General features: G+C 37.2%; 1 long non-coding RNA gene across 1 annotated transcript in view; it reads right to left on the bottom strand.

Moving 5' to 3' along the window:
* Positions 1-776: 776 nt before the first annotated feature.
* The window catches only part of LOC125107212 (uncharacterized), a 62,530-nt gene continuing 43,681 nt past the window's right edge, over positions 777-19,625 (bottom strand). Inside the window, exon 3 of the long non-coding RNA XR_007129483.1 lies at positions 777-864. This is a non-coding gene — a long non-coding RNA (uncharacterized LOC125107212). The remainder of the gene's footprint in view (positions 865-19,625) is intronic.

Below are 19,625 nucleotides of genomic sequence, written 5' to 3'. Positions count from 1 at the left end.
ATGTAGTTTTAAAAATAGAATATTTCTTGATCTGTGATTTTTCTAAGTTTCCAGCTACAATAAGCTGGCAAAATCCTCAGTACATTGATATCTCCTTTCCACTTTTAGGTTATATTCTTTATTTGCAACGTTTAAAATTTTTTAATTAGGAAGTATTTTTAACAAGGAATATTTGATTAATGTTAAATTATTTATGTTGCTTAATTCATTAGTTATAACATCTAAAATGTGAACTTGCTTAAAGATAATAGAAATGCAAATTAATATTTACATTTTTCTTATTCACTATATATAAACATAATACATATTGAAAGTAGTCAAGTTTGTTGCATTTACAACTGGCACAGGACAATAATGCCTTTCTCTTACCAAAATAACTTGAAAATTATGTAAATTTACTTTGAAGTATTTATATTGCTCCATATTTTAGCACATATTTTTTTTCTTAGTACCATGGTTTTGATTGAAGTGATGTGTATCATTAAGATGTACACATGCAAACATGAGTGATCTTTAGCCCTAAAATAGAGTCCTAAAAAAATCAGAAACTTTCTGTTCATGTGTAAATGTTATTAGTAATATTTCCCTTTAATTCAAATTCAAGTCAATGCACAGCTGTAAAACTGGGCTGAGATTTCCATCATAATTAATTCCCTTGAGGCTTCTTTACTACTTCACAGCAACAGAATTAATTACTCTGTCAAATCCTAACTCTGTGTTTAGTTTCCCTTCTTTCCCAAAATTTCTTTGTCAAACAAAGAACAATGACTTCATTACCTGGTTTCCAGCAACTACCATGGAAAGAACAGTTCTCCAACCGGAAGCCCTCAAACACCCAATTCAGTGTATTTACATTCCATTTACCTAAAAGAAATCAGATCTTTAAAAAAACCTACCTTACAATATGATTAATACATTCTAAGGAAGTTACTCAAATGATCCCATACTCATTTACTAATGAAACTATTTTTTAATATGCTCTACATCTTCCAATAACAGTGTAAATCTACAAAACAAATGAAATTCTTACCTTTGCATTAGCCTGACCTCATCTCAGCAGGAAATTTTCCTACCAAGCATTTAAGCCAACCACTGTCATTCTCAAATACGGCACAGTGCATAATTTCCCAAAGCATCTTCTACTAGAATTAATACATGCTGGAAAAGGGGTTCTATCATTAAATTCTGAGTTAAATAAATAAAATAAAATAAAAATAAATTAAATTCTGGGTTAATTGTTAACTGCAACTCTCTAAGAGAGAGGATTGTATTCAGGGTTCAAAGATATTTGAATGATTTTATTCACTGAGCTTCTCACATAATTTATGTTCTGCAGAATACTGCTTGAGAATCACTGGTAGAATGAGAAAATATGAATGTTATGATTATGAATATGATTAAGAGGTACAAACTTAAAAAAAGAAAATATGAGTGTTACTTCTTATGTGAGTACTAATTGTGACCTTGGATGAGCCACTTTAAATATACTGTGTTTTTTCATCTATAAATTAAAAGAACTACCTTTAGATTATCTCATGTTGTTCACTTCAGATCCTGTCCACTTCTATGATTTTAAAAATTGTCTGCTTAGAAATTAAGATATATGGTAAAAATGAGAAGAAAAAGAATGTTGAACATATAGAATAAATAAATAATTTAGCATTATTATTCACTAACACATTATTCTTTACTAACCACTAGAAGAGATTATTTGCAACCAAACACTTACTTGTATTAACCATTATGGACTGAGAAGATTAAGTCCCAAATTGTATGTTAATCCAAGACTGGCTATATTAAGTGGGTACAGAATATTTGCATACTTGGATAAGTCATAGGCACCTTGCACTTGGTATGTGTCAAATAAAATATCTTTTCCCATAAAACCTACTCCTCTTTCAATATTTCCTAATCAGTGAATAGTATATCCTTTACAAACAAGCACATTTTTAGTGTTCTCAACTTTGATAAGATGAATAAAGAACTTCTTTGAGGCTCAGCTGCTACATTCATAAAGGAAGGTCATTAATAATAATTACATTATACAATGTTTATGAAATTTAACAGAAAACATTGTATGTAAAAGAAATACATATCTGAAAAATACTAATCTCATGTTAGCTATGTTAATGGTCTGAACAAAGTAACATAGGAGCAAAGATGGAAGGTCAGTTATTTCTGCATTTGAACGGGATAGAACTCTGAATAGAGAAGAATGAGAGGATGTGCATTTTTGGCACGAAATACTATTATGGCAGGATTCTGGCATTTGTATCAGTAGAAAGAGATGAGTCCGGAATGTCAGGTTAAGGAGGGTGTCATGGACTGAATTGTGTCCCCTCTGAATTCATATGTTGAAGCCCCTGATATAAGTATATTTAGAGACTGTTCTGTAAAAGAGGTGATTAAGCCAAATGAGGTTATAAAGATGGAGCCCTAACCCAATGGTGTCCTAATAAGAATAGGAAGACACCAGAAATCTCTCTGATTCCACATGCACATAAACAAGAGGCAAGAAGGTGGCTGTCTACAAGCCAGGAAGAGAGGCCTCACCATTAACTAACCCTGAAGGCACTTGGATCCTTGTACTTGCAGGCTCCGAAATTGTGAGAAAATTTATTTGTTACTTAAGTCACCCAATATTTGGTGTTTTGTTATGGCAGCCTGGACAGACTAATATAAAGGACCAGAATCTTAATAACATTGAATACTACCTTACATAGTTAAGCAGTTAATATTTATTGATCACGTATTATGCCAGTTACTGTCTAAGAAATTTCCATGTGTTACAGTACTGTACTTACCACTCTGGAGAAAATACAACAATGATCTCTTAGGAGAATAAAAACTTTTCCCTGAGTCATGCAATACATGGAAAAACTAGGATGCACACCCAGATTTTTCTTTCTTTTTTTTTTTTCGATTTAAGAAAATATATTTTTTAAAAATTTAAAAAACATGTTTAATAAAAATAAGATATATGTGCTATTCACCATGACTCCTAAACTACATGGTGAAGGAACATGTATTATTAATATTATTTTTAAATGAAGACTTTTAAAAATTTAATTTCTTTTCAGTGTAACAGATTTCATTGTTTATGCATGACACCCAGTGCTCCATGCAATATGTGCCCTCCATAATACCCACCACCAGGCTCACCCAACTTCCCATCCCTCTCCCCTTCAAAACCCTCAGATTTTTTCAGAGTCCATAGTCTCTCATGGTTCATCCCCCCCCATCCAATTCCCCTCAACTCCCTCTCCTCTCCATCTCCCCATGTCCTCCGTGTTATTTCTTATGCTCCACAAATAAGTGAAACCATATGATAATTGACTCTCTCTGCTTGACTTATTACACCCAGATTTTTCTGAGCCAGAAGCTGAATTGAAACAAAGTGCAGAACACAGGCAATTAGATTCCAGAGCTTGTGGCCTTAATACTACTCAGTTCTTAATACTACGGACTTTAAATATAATAGGAGCTAGTTAAGATTTTTCAACAGTGTAGTAATAACATCATCCTTATATCTTATAATGATAACTGGCAGTATGCAGAGGACAATGAATTAAAATGGGAAAGCCTGGAAATAGCTAAACCAGTTAGGAAGTTAACTGCAATAATCCCTGAAGAGATGCTTAGGACTTAGAGGAGAACATTACCAGTGACAATTTCAATGAGGAGCAAATCCCACAAGATATTTTAGAAATAGAATGGATAAAACTTAGTGATTTACTATGAAAGTAAGGGGACATTAAAAATTTAATAAAACAACTATGTCTAAATACAAGATTAGCATCTCTGTGTATCAGAAACAGATTAGAAACACAAATGGGGATCAAAGCTATAAGGTGTGCTTGGTTCCAGATATTGAAATAGGAGTAAATAAGCAAGAGTTTATCTTCTAAGAACTGAAGTTTCCTGAAACTACTACATAGAAACTGGATTTGAGGAGGCCGACACTGCTCCTGAAAGAAGGCTGTGACCCAGGGTGCCTGGGTGGCTCAGTTGGGGTAGCAACTGCCTTCGGCTCAGGTCATGATCCCGGAGTCCCGATATCGAGCCTACATTGGGCTCCCAGCTCCATGGGGAGTCTGCTTCACCCTCTGACCTTCTCCCCTCTCATGCTCTCTCTCAAATAAATATATAAAAATTTAAAAAAAAGAAACCTATGACACTGTATTATACTGTGTTCCTGGTAGTAAAGAGGGTATAGGAGAGAATAAGTAAATCTAAAGAGAACAGGGAGGAAGTATATTAATTTTCCATTGCAATCATAACAAATTACCACAAAATACAAATGTATTACCTTAGATTTGAAGGTCATAAGCCTGACAAAGGATCTCACCAGGCTAAACCCAAGACTTATTTTTCTATAGGCTTTGCAAAGGGTTCATTTCCTTGCCTCTTCCAGCTTCTAGAAGCTGCCTGCATTCCATGGCTTGTCACCCCCTTCTTCCATCTTTAAAACTAGCAAGAGCTAGTTGCATTCTTCAAAAATCACATCACTCTGAGCTCCTCCTCTTGTCCCTCTTACAGGTTTAAGGACTCTTGTGATTACACTGAGTCCACCCAGCTACTCTGGGATAATGCCCTTATTTTAAGGTCAACTAATTAGCAATCTTAATTTCCTCTTAATTCTCCTTTTCCACATAATCTACACAAGTTATATTCACAGTTTCCAAGGATTAGGACATGAACATCTTTGGATGGAGTTATTCTTCTGTCTGCCATGTGGAATGACAGATAATGATCAGTGTTTCAAGGGCATTGAAATGAAGATGTTCATTAGACGTTCACTAAAATTGTGGTCTAGCATTTATTCATCCAATAAATATTTTCTTACTCTCTGCTATACAGGCACTTTTCTGCATATACTTTGGGGATCCAACAGTTAAAAAATTGACAAATACTCTTATGCTCATCAAATTTACATTATAATGTGGATCACATACAAAAAACAAATGAAGTATTTGGTATATTACATTAAATCCTCTGGAGAAAGGAGAGCTCCTTTGGTTCCAATTTTATCTAGTCCTTCCCTAACTCATGATAAAGTAGCATGTAAATAGAGACATGAAAGAGTGAGCCAAGATATACAATGATAAAATAGTTCAGACAGAGGAAATATCACCTGCAGAGACAAATGGAGAGATAGTCAGGACAGCTGGCAGAACTGCAAGGTAAACTCTGAGTTTGGGGACAAATGAGGAAATAGCCTTTGTTCAGTGCTGTAACTTTCCTATTGGGTTTTGTTAGGTGTCTACCCAGCTTCTTTCTCTACCACAGGTATCCTGGGAACCGAAAATCCTGTAAGATTATACGGTTGAAGGGGCAGAGGGGCTTTACTGTGGTCTGACCTTGCAGCAAGGTATCTTTTTGCATCTGACTCCACTCAAGAATTCATGGGCCACATGATAAATGAGACAGAATATTATGCTCAAATATGGAATGTACTGCCTCTGAGGCAAAAAGCAAGCTACTAAGCATTGTTCTCTTTTCTTAGGGGTTGGAAGTACAAGGTACATAACTTGTCCATTATTTTGGAGGGAAGTCCAGAAGTGCCAGACCAATAAACCAATGAAACGTTTCACTGATTTGATAGGCCCCTGAATCTTTGTAGAGTTTATCCCTCACCGTCTGGAACACATTTTTTACCAGACATCCAGAGTACAGCTGATCCTTGAATAACACAGTTTTGAATGGCCCAGATCTACTTAATATGTGGATTTTTAAAATATGGTACAGTACTATAAATTTGCTCTTCTGATTTTCTTCATAATTTTATTTTCTCTAGCTGACTTTATTATAAAAATACAGTTTATTACACATACCACAAAATATGTGGTAACTGGCTGCTTATTTAATTTGTAAGTCTTCCAGCCAACAGAAAGTTCTTAGTAGTTAGGTTTTTAAAGGGTCAAAATTTGTACCCAAATTTTCAATTGCATGAGGAGTCAGCACCCCTAAACCCCTGCGTTTTTCAAGGCTCAGCTGTACTTGCCATTTCTCAGTTATCAGGTTCAATTAACATGATGTCATGTGTAGTGGTGTGTGTGATTTCTGAGGGTAAGTCATAAAGGGTGTTAAAATTTCTGCCTTAGTTCTTTTGGATCTCTTATTCATGGAGAAGGCAGCTAACATGTCATGACACACTGAGATAGTCCTGTAGAGAGGCCCACATAGAGAAGAACTGAAACCTTCCTCCAATAGCCAGCATCAGCTTGGTGGCCATGTGAGTGAGCCATCATCAAGTGAATCCTCCAGTCTATTTCTGCTTTCAGATCACCACAGCCCCAGCTGATGTCTGACGGAACCTCATGAGTAACCCTGAGTCAGAACTACCCAGCCAAACTATACCTAAATTCTTGTATAAAGAAACAAAGAGATAGAAGATATTCATCGTTATTCTAAACCACTACATTTGGGGATAATTGTTTATGTAGCAATAGATAATAGAGATTTTGGTATTGGGACTGTGATACTACTCTAAGAAAAATCTAAAAAATGTGGGCATTGCTTTGAAATGAGGAAAGAGGTAAAAGGAGAAGGCCTTTAAAAGGAATGTTAGGGAAATGGAAGCAAAGAGTTTGTTTATGGGAGCCAGGTGATTCCAAGGAGATGGACAGTGAGGGCTTAAAGGACAGTGAGAAAAATACTACTGGAAACCAGAGTGAAGGGACTCCCTGTGTAACATGCTGTCTCCTGCACTAACATGGAGAGTAGAAAATTTTTTTAGTGAACTGGGTAACTGCCAGGCACATGCTCAATGTGCCAGTTGGCTGCTTCTTGTTGCCAGTAGTAAAATGCAAGAAGAGAGAGATATGCTCAGGAAATAACTGTTAAACATGAAAATCAAGGATTTGCTGGTTTGGAGAATTCCTAGACTTTCCATATGATGAATGATGTAAACATTTAAAAATGGCTGAAAAACAAACTGAAGGTTTTGAAGGGGTGGGCGGTGGGAGGTTGGGGGAGCCAGGTGGTGGGTATTATGGAGGGCAAATATGGCATGGAGCACTGGGTGTGATGCATAAACAATGAATTCTGTTATGCTGAAAAGAAATTAATAAAAAATTAAAAAAAGGGGGGAGGAGTCAAGATGGCGGAGAAGTAGCAGGCTGAGACTACTTCGGATAGCGGGAGATCAGCTAAATAGCTTATCTAAAGATTGCAAACACCTACAAATCCAACGGGAGATTGAAGAGAAGAAGAACAGCAATTCCAGAAACAGAAAATCAACCACTTTCTGCAAGGTAGGACTGGCGGAGAAGTGAATCCAAAGCGACGGGAAGATAGACCGCGGGGGGAGGGGCCGGCTCCCGGCGAGCGCCAGAGCAACGGAGCAAAATCAGGACTTTTAAAAGTCTGTTCTGCTGAAGGACATCGCTCCAGAGGCTTAACTGGGGTGAAGCCCAGGCGGGGTCAGCGCGGCCTCAGGTCCCGCAGGGTCGCAGAAGGATCGGGGGTGTCTCAGTGTCGCAGAGCTTACCGGTATTAGAACGGGGAAGCCGGCTGCAGAGACAGAGCCGAGGAGTGACTCTCAGCTCAGGGTTGAACCTTGAACCGGTCGCAGGCTCGGTCAGCTCGGAGCGCGGCCGGAGGCCAGGGTGACGAGAGTCATTTGGCACTGTTCTCTGAGGGCGCACTGAGGAGTGGGGCCCCGGGCTCTCGGCTCCTCCGGGCCGGAGACCAGGAGGCCGCCATCTTCATTCCCGTCCTCCTGACTCTACGGAAAGCACTCAGGGAACAAAAGCTCCCGAAAGCAAACCCGAGCGGATGACTCAGCGCGGCCCGGGGTAAGGGCGGTGCAACTCCGCCTGGGGCAAAGACGCTTGAGAATCACTACAACGGGCCCCTCCCCCAGAAGATCTACGGGAAACCCAGCCAGGACCAAGTTCACCTACCAAGGAGAACGGCGGAATTCCAGAGGAGAAGAAAGCAAAGCACGGAACTCATGGCTTTCTCCCCATGATTTTTTAGCCTTGCAGTTAATTTAATTTTTTTTTCTTTTTCAATTTTTTTTTCTTTTTCTCTTCTTCTGCTAAATTTTTTTTAACTTTTACCATTTTCTTTTTTTCAACGTTTTTTAAATAGTTTATCTAATATATATATATTTTTTCCTCTTTTTATATTTATTTCTTTATCGGCTTTCTTTTTTTTAATAGTTTTTTTTTTTCTTTCTTTCTGAGCCCCTTTTTATCCCCTTTCTCCCCCCTCACAATTCAGGATCTCTTCTGATTTGGCTAAAGCATATTTTCCTGGGGTTGTTGCCACCCTTTTAGTATTTTACTTGCTCCTTCATAAACTCTTATCTGGACAAAATGACAAGGTGGAAAAATTCACAACAAAAAAAAGAACAAGAGGCAGTACCAAAGGCTAGGGACCTAATCAATACAGACATTGGTAATATGTCAGATATAGAGTTCAGAATGATGATTCTCAAGGTTCTAGCCGGGCTTGAAAAAGGCATGGAAGATATTAAAGCATCCCTCTCGGGAGATATAAAAGCCCTTTCTGGAGAAATAAAAGAACTAAAATCTAACCAAGTTGAAATAAAAAAAGCTATTAATGAGGTGCAATCAAAAATGGAGGCTCTCACTGCTAGGATAAATGAGGCAGAAGAAAGAATTAGCGATATAGAAGACCAAATGACAGAGAATAAAGAAGCTGAGCAAAAGAGGGACAAACAGCTACTGGACCACGAGGGGAGAATTCGAGAGATAAGTGACAGCATAAGACGAAACAACATTAGAATAATTGGGATTCCAGAAGAAGAGGAAACAGAGAGGGGAGCAGAAGGTATATTGGAGAGAATTATTGGAGAGAATTTCCCCAATATGGCAAAGGGAACAAGCATCAAAATCCAGGAGGTTCAGAGAACCCCCCTCAAAATCAATAAGAATAGGTCTACACCCCGTCACCTAATAGTGAAATTGACAAGTCTTAGTGACAAAGAAAAGATCCTGAAAGCAGCCCGGGAAAAGAAGTCTGTAACGTACAATGGTAAAAATATTAGATTGGCAGCAGACTTATCTACAGAGACCTGGCAGGCCAGAAAGAGCTGGCATGATATATTCAGAGTACTAAATGAGAAAAACATGCAGCCAAGAATACTATATCCAGCTAGGCTATCATTGAAAATAGAAGGAGAGATTAAAAGCTTCCAGGACAAACAAAAACTGAAAGAATTTGCAAATACCAAACCAGCTCTACAGGAAATATTGAAAGGGGTCCTCTAAGCAAAGAGAGACCCTAAAAGTAGTAGATCAGAAAGAAACAGAGACAATATACAGTAACAGTCACCTTACAGGCAATACAATGGCACTAAATTCATATCTCTCAATAGTTACCCTGAATGTTAATGGGCTAAACGCCCCAATCAAAAGACACAGGGTATCAGAATGGATAAAAAAACAAAACCCATCTATGTGTTGCCTACAAGAAACTCATCTTACACCCGAAGACACCTCCAGGTTTAAAGTGAGGGGGTGGAAAAGAATTTACCATGCTAATGGACATCAGAAGAAAGCAGGAGTGGCAATCCTTATATCAGATCAATTAGATTTTAAGCCAAAGACTATAATAAGAGATGAGGAAGGACACTATATCATACTCAAAGGAACTGTCCAACAAGAAGATCTAACAATTTTAAATATCTATGCCCCTAACGTGGGAGCAGCCAACTATATAAACCAATTAAAAACAAAATCAAAGAAACACATCAACAATCATACAATAATAGTAGGGGAATTTAACACTCCCCTCACTGAAATGGACAGATCATCCAAGCAAAAGGTCAACAAGGAAATAAAGGCCTTAATGACACACTGGACCAGATGGACATCACAGATATATTCAGAACATTTCATCCCAAAGCAACAGAATACACATTCTTCTCTAGTGCACATGGAACATTCTCCAGAATAGATCACATCCTGGGTCCTAAATCAGGTCTCAACTGGTATCAAAAGATTGGGATCATTCCCTGCATATTTTCAGACCACAACGCTCTGAAGCTAGAACTCAATCACAAGAGGAAATTTGGAAGGAACCCAAATACATGGAGACTAAACAGCATCCTTCTAAAGGATGAATGGGTCAACCAGGAAATTAAAGAAGAATTGAAAAAATTCATGGAAACAAATGATAATGAAAACACAACGGTTCAAAATCTGTGGGACACAGCAAAGGCAGTCCTGAGAGGAAAATATATAGCGGTACAAGCCTTTCTCAAGAAACAAGAAAGGTCTCAGGTACACAACCTAACCCTACACCTAAAGGAGCTGGAGAAAGAACAAGAAAGAAACCCTAAACCCAGCAGGAGAAGAGAAATCATAAAGATCAGAGCAGAAATCAATGAAATAGAACCCCAAAAAACAATAGAATAAATCAACGAAACTAGGAGCTGGTTCTTTGAAAGAATTAATAAGATCGATAAACCCCTGGCCAGACTTATCAGAAAGAAAAGAGAGAGGACCCAAATAAATAAAATCATGAATGAAAGAGGAGAGATCACAACGAACACCAAAGAAATACAGACAATTATAAGAACATACTATGAGCAACTCTACACCAACAAATTTGACAATCTGGAAGAAATGGATGCATTCCTAGAGACATATAAACTACCACAACTGAACCAGGAAGAAATAAAAAGCCTGAACAGACCCATAAGCAGTAAGGAGATTGAAACAGTCATCAAAAATCTCCAAACAAACAAAAGCCCAGGGCCAGACGGCTTCCCAGGGGAATTCTACCAAACATTTGAAGAAGAACTAATTCCTATTCTCCTGAAACTGTTCCAAAAAATAGAAATGGAAGGAAAACTTCCAAACTCATTTTATGAGGCCAGCATCACCTTGATCCCAAAACCAGACAAGGATCCCATCAAAAAAGAGAACTACAGACCAATATCCTTGATAAACACAGATGCGAAAATTCTCACCAAAATACTAGCCAATAGGATTCAACAGTACATGAAAAGGATTATTCACCACAACCAAGTGGGATTTATTCCAGGGCTGCGAGGTTGGTTCAACATCCGCAAATCAATAATGTGATACAACACATTAGTAAAGGAAAGAACAAGATCCATATGATACTCTCCATAGATGCTGAAAAAGCATTTGACAAAGTACAGCATCCCTTCCTGATCAAAACTCTTCAAAGTGTAGGGATAGAGGGCACATATATCAATATTATCAAAGCCATCTATGAAAACCCACAGCAAATGTCATTCTCAATGGAGAAAAACTGAAAGCTTTTCTGCTAAGGTCAGGAACACGGCAGGGATGTCCGTTATCACCACTGCTATTCAACATAGTACTAGAAGTCCTAGCCTCAGCAATCAGACAACAAAAGGAAATTAAAGGCATCCAAATCGGCAAAGAAGAAGTCAAACCATCACTCTTCGCAGATGATATGATACTATATGTGGAAAACCCAAAAGACTCCACTCCAAAACTGCTAGAACTTGTACAGGAATTCAGTAAAGTGTCAGGATATAAAATCAAGGCACAGAAATCAGTTGCATTTCTCTACACCAACAACAAGACAGAAGAAAGAGAAATTAAGGAGTCCATCCCATTTACAATTGCACCCAAAACTATAAGATACCTAGGAATAAACCTAACCAAAGAGACTAAGAATCTATACACAGAAAACGATAAAGTACTCATGAAAGAAATTGAGGAAGACACAAAGAAATGGAAAAATGTTCCATGCTCCTGGATTGGAAGAATAAATATTGTGAAAATGTCTATGCTACCTAAAGCAATCTACACATTTAATGCAATTCCTATCAAAGTACCACCCATTTTTTTCAAAGAAATGGAACAAATACTCCTAAAATTTATATGGAACCAGAAAAGACCTCGAATAGCCAAAGGAATATTGAAAAAGAAAGCCAAAGTCGGTGGCATCACAATTCCGGACTTCAAGCTCTATTCCAAAGCTGTCATCATCAAGACAGCATGGTACTGGCACAAAAACAGACACATAGATCAATGGAACAGAATAGAGAGCCCAGAAATAGACCCTCAACTCTATGGTCAACTCATCTTCGACAAAGCAGGAAAGAATGTCCAATGGAAAAAAGACAGCCTCTTCAATAAATGGTGTTGGGAAAATTGGACAGCCACATGCAGAAAAATGAAATTGGATCATTTCCTTACACCACACACGAAAATAGACTCAAAATGGATGAAGGATCTCAATGTGAGAAAGGAATCCATCAAAATCCTCGAGGAGAACACAGACAGCAACCTCTTCGACGTCAGCCGCAGCAACATCTTCCTAGGAACATCGCCAAAGGCAAGGGAAGCAAGGGCAAAAATTAGCTATTGGGATTTTATCAAGATCAAAAGCTTTTGCACAGCAAAGGAAACAGTTAACAAAACCAAAAGACAACTGACAGAATGGGAGAATATATTTTCAAACGACATATCAGATAAAAGGCTAGTGTCCAAAATCTATAAAGAACTTAGCAAACTCAACACCCAAAGAACAAAGAATCCAATCAAGAAATGGGCAGAAGACATGAACAGAGATTTCTGCAAAGAAGACATCCAGATGGCCAACAGACACATGAAAAAGTGCTCCATATCACTCAGCATCAGGGAAATACAAATCAAAACCACAATGAGATATCACCTCACATCAGTCAGAATGGCTAAAATTAACAACTCAGGAAATGACAGATGCTGGCGAGGATGTGGAGAAAGGGGAACCCTCCTACATGTTGGTGGGAATGCAAGCTGGTGCAACCATTCTGGAAAACAGCATGGAGGTTCCTCAAAATGTTAAAAATAGAACTACCCTATGATCCAGCAAGTGCACTACTGGATATTTACCCTAGAGATACAAACGTAGTGATCTGAAGGGGCACGTGCACCCGAATGTTTATAGCAGCAATGTCTACAATAGCCAAACTATGGAAAGAACCTAGATGTCCATCAACAGAAGAATGGATAAAGAAGATGTGGTATATATACACAATGGAATACTATGCAGCCATCAAAAGAAATGAAATCTTGGCATATGCGACGACATGGATGGAACTAGAGGGTATCATGCTTAGCGAAATAAGTCAATTGGAGAAAGACAACTATCATATGATCTCCCTGATATGAGGAAGTGGAGATGCAACATGGGGGGTTAAGCGGGTAGGAGAAGAATAAATGAAGCAAGATGGGATTGGGAGGGAGACAAACCATAAGTGACTCTTAATATCACAAAACAAACTGAGGGTTGCTGGGGGGGAGGGAGGTTGGGACAAAGGGGGTGGGGTTATGGACATTGGGGAGGGTATGTGCTATGGTGAATGCTATGAAGTGTGTAAACCTGGCGATTCACAGACCTGTACCCCTGGGGATAAAAATATATGTTAATAAAAAAAAAATAAATAAATAAATTTAAAAATAAAAGAAAGAAAAAGGCTTATCTCAAAGAGACTTGCAGTGTGGCTTTTATCTAAGGAATTAAACTTCAGTAAGATTTCTAGGAGAACCACAAAGATTTTAAAAATAAACATATTTTGTTTTCTTCTAGGATTTTTCTGGTTTCAGGTCTCACATTTTTTTTTAGGACTTCTAATCCATTTTAAATTTATTTTTGTGTTTGGTATAAGAAGATGGTCCAATTTCATTCTTGTGCATGTTTCTGTCCAGTTTTCCCAACACCATTTGTTGAAGAGACTGTCTTCTCCCACATTGGATATTCTTTTCTGCTTTGTCAAGGATTAATTGACCATATAGTTGTGAATTCATTTCTCACACTGTTGAGTGTTAAATCACTATATTGTATACCTGAGACAAATATTACACTGTATGTTAACTAACTGAAATTAAAATAAAAACTTAAAAAAACAGTAATGTAAAATTTAAAAAATTATCATACTATGGAAGCAGCACTAATTTGAACTGAAAGGAACAGGGACAATAAAATTAAAAATTGAACTCTGAATCCTCAAATTTATATAGGAAGAAGGCTGAGAACATGACACAGTTACAAACATGAGATACTTTTTATAGTAAAGAAAGGGTAGAACAAAAAGTTCAGAGGGAAGATCCAGATACACAGTGAATGATTCCCAAAACTTAAATCTTATTCAAGGCACTATGAACACGTGTCTGATGTTCTAGATTTTAGAAATGCTATGGGCCCATAACTTTCTTGTACCTTCTGTTTTACCAGTTTTACATGGAAGAGTCTATGGTGATTATCCTATCCCTGCCCCACCATTTTAATGGGTGTCCAGACCAGTAACTGTCTCTTCATTCACTAGTCTTTAGAAACTACATTCAAGGAAGCACATACATGCTTGTCCCTGATTTAGAGGATGAGGTCCATGGAATTCAAGCTGATACTGCAAGAGTATGAGACTTTATGAGAATTCATGTGTAGGAGAGACTTGAATTATTAAAAACCAAAGTGTGGTCTGTGGGACTCAGCCTCCATGATGGCAACCATGAATCATGTCTCTTGATATTCATGCCCTTGAGTGCTTTCTTCCCACTGAATGGGGCTGAACTGTGTGGCCAATACAATATTGTGAAAGTAATGGTACCTGATTTCTGAAACTAGGTTATAAAAAGTATTGAAGTTTTTGCCTGATCTCTTGGATCTTCTCTTTGTGGGAAGCCAACTGCCATAATGGGAAGATATCCAAGGCATCTGTGGATAGGCACATGTAGAGAGGAAGTGAGGCTACATAGCCCATCCCAAACCTCAGGATCCCACTTTATTATGAGGGCACTGACGTAGGCAAGGAGAATCTGGCCTCCTCTGAATTTATGATAGTCTCACAAATAAATTCTAAATCTAGCCTTTAGCTTTATTTACTACCTTATGGCAAAAAATATTTTTTTAATGCTGCCAAGGAGAATTTTGAGTCTCATACTTTGTCTTAGATTGCTGATTACTAAATATGAGCCTACAATTTTCTTTCTTCAATGTCTCAATGGTATTTACAAAGTGGTCAGTCTTGGTAATCCTATTTCAATGAGTAGACACTAGTTGCCCCACTGGCTCCAGTTTGATCCAGGCAATTCTTTGTGGAAAAGGCAGCTATAAACTTAAACTGTCAGTTAATTTTCAATAGCTGGGGGTTGGCTACACTGACTGATTTAATGAAAAGGACCTTGGTGGCAACCAATAGAATCCATTACAGGAATAAAAAATAAAAAAGCCTTTGGCAACATCATACTTAGTGGAGAAACTAGAAAAATTTCCCTTTCAGATTGGCAACAAGAAAAGGATGCCTGCTATTGTCACTTTTATTCAGCCTAATAAAGGAGTCATAGTCAGCAAGGCAAGAAAAAGAAATGAAAGGGTGAATAAGGTAGAAACAAAATCATTATTCATAGCCTGTCCCATGGTTCATTTTATAGATAGTGTTTTTTCTCTGGATTTCTGCAGCAAACTTTGCCTTTAATGTTTAAGACCTTTCTCTCCCAATGTCACTTATGCTTTCTTCTAGAGCTTGCCTATCTATGAGTCCCTCATAGCACATACTGCATGCCTTTTGGATAGATTGAGGCTCGAATAAATGATTATGAAATTGGACTGCTTAATTTTTATCCATATAAGAATATAATTCTTTTTCCCATATTCTGGAAGAAGAATGGCAATTTCCATCAGATAAAGCTTATAAACTGGTTAGAATGAGACAGCCAGAAAAGAAATGTTTGGCAGGATTTAAATAAAATCAGCAATGGTATAACTGGAAAGGAATATTGGTTTCAAGAGTTGAAACTTCTTTTAATCCTAGAATGTCTCCCCACCATTCTTGGTTATTTCAAGTAGGAGCTGTCCAAATTTGCTTGACTCCCAGTTCATGTTTGAATACTAAGTTTAAGACCAGAGAAGGTTGAATTAATGTCATGATCACTCAGTGTAGAAGGCCATGCTTGCTGAGAAATGGATGACCTCTGCCCCTATATCTTTCAGTGCCAAATATTGTGCAACATTGGGAGGCAGCTCTAGGTGACAGGAGCCTGGATGGGCTGATGTCTGGTTCACATTAGCTAAGAATAGTAGATCTCTGAGGCTACTTCTATTTTCTTTGCTATTTATTTTTGAAACTTATTATAAAAAATTTCAAACACAAAAAATAAAGGGAATTATAAACATCTATCTCAGATTTAACAATTAAATCATTGGTTTCACCTGTTCTTGGTAAATTTTTAAATGTAAATTAAAGATATCATAACAAGATACTCCTAATTCTTTCAGTATCCATCTCTAAAACTACGACACTTTTCTACATAACCACAAGAGGATTATCACACCTAGCAAAATTAATCATTCCCTAAAATAATTTAATATTATTTAATATTATCCATGTCTCCATTAGTTCATACAATCCCTTTCAAATCTAGTTTCTTCAGACCATGATTCAATCAATGGCAATATGTAGTATTTCTCTAAAGGATATTTTAATACAGAGCATTCCCCTCTCTTCTTTTTTATGACATTAGTTTTTTGAAGAGATCAGATCAGTTTTCCCTTAGAACATCTGATTTTTTAAAAGAGTTTATTTATTTATTTGACAGACAGAGATCACAAGTAGGCAGAGAGGCAGGCAGACAGTGTGAGGGAAGCAGGCTCCCCTCTGAGCAGAGAGCCCAATGCAGGGCTTGATCCCAGAAACCTGAGATCATGACCTGAGCCAAAGGCAGAGGCTTTAACCCAATGAGCCACCCAGATGCCCCAGAACATCTGATTTTTAAAGTATATATGTTTCCTTTGTAGATTGTTTGGTATTTGTTATCACTGTAGGTTTTGGTATTTCCTATAAATTAGAAGTTTAAGTGTAAAGATTTTATTTGACTTACTTTGAGTACATTATTAAGTTGATAAAATGCTTCTTTGCGAGAATATTATAAGACTAATTGTTTCTTATTAATTACATCAAAAAGCTGGCTGTTAATTATTAATGTTGCTAATACTGATCACAGTGGAAGGTGATTCCATTTACTAGCAAAGAATCCATGGGCCCTACTTGAGTTTTGTATCAATTCCATTTTATGTCAGCTTTTTATCAAATGGTTTGGCATCCACTAAAAACTTTGCCTGAATCAATTACTTCATTAGGAGTTGCAAAATGATTATCTCTGTTTGTTGTTCTTTTTTTCCTATTTTCTGAGTTAGGTTGTTAGTGTCATTAATTTTTAATCTTTCTAATGCTTTCTAATATAGTATTTAGTACTACAAAATTGGTAAGAATTAAACAAGTTTTGATATATACTATTTCATAATCATCCTTCATTTAAACATATTTATATTCCCATTATTTCTCTCCCTTAATTTATTATTTACAAGTAAATTTTAAATATTTAAGTATTTCTTACTCTATTTATTATGAATTTCTAGTTTAATTATATTTAGTGAACACATATTTTGTGATCTCGTTACTTTGGTACTTGGAAACACTTGCTTTTAGGCTTTGTTCATGGTCAAATTTTGTGAAAGTTTTGTCCACGACTGAGAGGAGTATCTCCTCCCTGATTTTTTAGTGTGTCATCCTATGTATCACTAATAGATTAAAAGGTTAATTCATTGTTGTCTCCATCCACAGTCTGAAAACCTTTTTAAAAAATCTAGTTGCTCAGTCGTTTAGAGAGAATGTTAAATCTCCCACTATTAAGGAGGATTTGTCAATATCTTTCTTGTTGTGACAGACACAGCTCTATATTTTGCTGTATTATATATAAGGTGCCCATGAATTTAGAATTATTCTATTTGGAAAATTATTCCTTTAACTATAAATAATGATCTGAATTCATGTGAGTTGTGGTAGTATCTGATCTTTAGTTCTAGATGCCATATAGCTGGCCTGCTGCCTTGGTGAGCAAGGTCCCTAGCCCACCCTCGCCCTGGATGCTCTGGGGCACAGAAAAAAAGCTGTGGTTTAAAAGAGCAAAAGAATATAAAGGAATTAGTCCTAGAATTGTGCCAAATTTTGGAGGAGCTGCTGGAACTTTCTGGGTCAGACAACTTGGCAAGTGTCCCAGGTTATTTTCCCTCTCCACCTTGGTAGTGCAGGACTCACTGCCTAGCGAGCCCTGGTTACTTAGACCACACCAGCTCCAGCCATTCTGCCTATATGGTCCCAACATGGCACACACCGCGACACCCTTGGGTCTACAGCTCCAGTCATTGCACTAAGAACACAGGTCTCCGTCACTTCAAATCCAGACAGCTTCCTAGAGCACCCCTGGTGCAGAGGGCTCAGGAACCAAATACTAACACACACATAAAGGGAGAAATTGACAGTAATGCAATAACAGTAGGTGACTTTAACACCCACTTACATCAATGGACAGATTATCTAGGTAAAAAAGTTAATAAGGAAACAATGTCTTTTGAGTGACACTTTACATCAGATGGCCTTAATGGAAATAAACAGAACATTCCATCCAAAAACAATAGAATACACATTCCTTTCAAGTGCATGTGGAACATTCTCCAGGATCTATGTTGGAGGCATCACAATTCTGGATTTCAAGATATACTACAAAGTTGTAATAATCAATATAGTATGGTACCGGCACAAAGTAGACACATCGATCAAGAGAACAGAATAGAGAGCCTAGAAATAAACCCACACTGTCAATTAATCTATGACAAAGGCAGCAGGAATATACAATGGGGGAAAAGACAGTCTCTTCAATAAACGGTGTTGGAAAAACTGGATAACTATATGAAAAAATGGAACTAAACCTTCTTGCATCATATACAAAAAAAAAAAAAAAAAAAAAAAAAAACTCAAAATGAATCAAGGACCTGAATGTGAAAACTCAAGCCATAAAGCTTCTAAAAGAAAACACGGGTGGTAATGTCTATGACATCAGCTGTAGTAACATTTTTCCAGAGGTGTCTTATCAGGCAAGGAAACAAAAGAAAAAATAAACTACTGGGACTACACCAAAGAATATCTTTTGCACAAAGTAGTGATCCACTAGCAAAACAGAAAGGCAACTTACTGAATGGGAGAAAATATTTGAAAATGATAGATTTGGTAAAGGATTAATAACCAAAATCTGTAAAGAACGCCTACAACTCAACATCCTAGAAACAAATAATCCAATTTAAAAAATGGGCAGAAGACCTACAGAATAGATGTTTTTCCAAAGAAGACACAGATGACCAAGAGATACATAAAAAGATGCTCAACATCACTAATCATCAGGGAAATGCAAACCAAAACCTTACACCTGTCAGAATGGCTAGAATCAAAAAGGCAAGAAATAACAAATGTTGGTGAGAATGTGGGAAAAATGGAAACTTTGTGCACTGTGCTGAGGTTGTAAACTGGTACAGTCACTATCAAAAACAATTTAGATTCCTCAAAAAATTGAAAACAGAATTACCACATGCTCTAGTCATTCCACTACTGGGTATTAAGATGAGTAAAACAAATACACTAAATAGAAAAGATATATGCACTTTTTTGTGAATTGTAGCATTTTTTATAATAGCCAAGATACAGAAGCAACCCAAGTGTCCATCCACAGATGAAAGGATAAAGAAGAAATGCCATATGCAATGGAATATTACTCAGCCATAAAAAGGTTAGGATCTTGCTATTTGCAATAACATGGGTAGATCTAGAAAATACT

The sequence above is a fragment of the Lutra lutra genome, chromosome 8 (assembly GCF_902655055.1).
Source record: "Lutra lutra chromosome 8, mLutLut1.2, whole genome shotgun sequence".
Taxonomy (NCBI): Eukaryota; Metazoa; Chordata; class Mammalia; order Carnivora; family Mustelidae; genus Lutra; species Lutra lutra.
The sequence above is the reverse complement of the archived record's forward strand: the minus strand, read 5'-3'. Positions and strand labels throughout refer to the sequence as shown.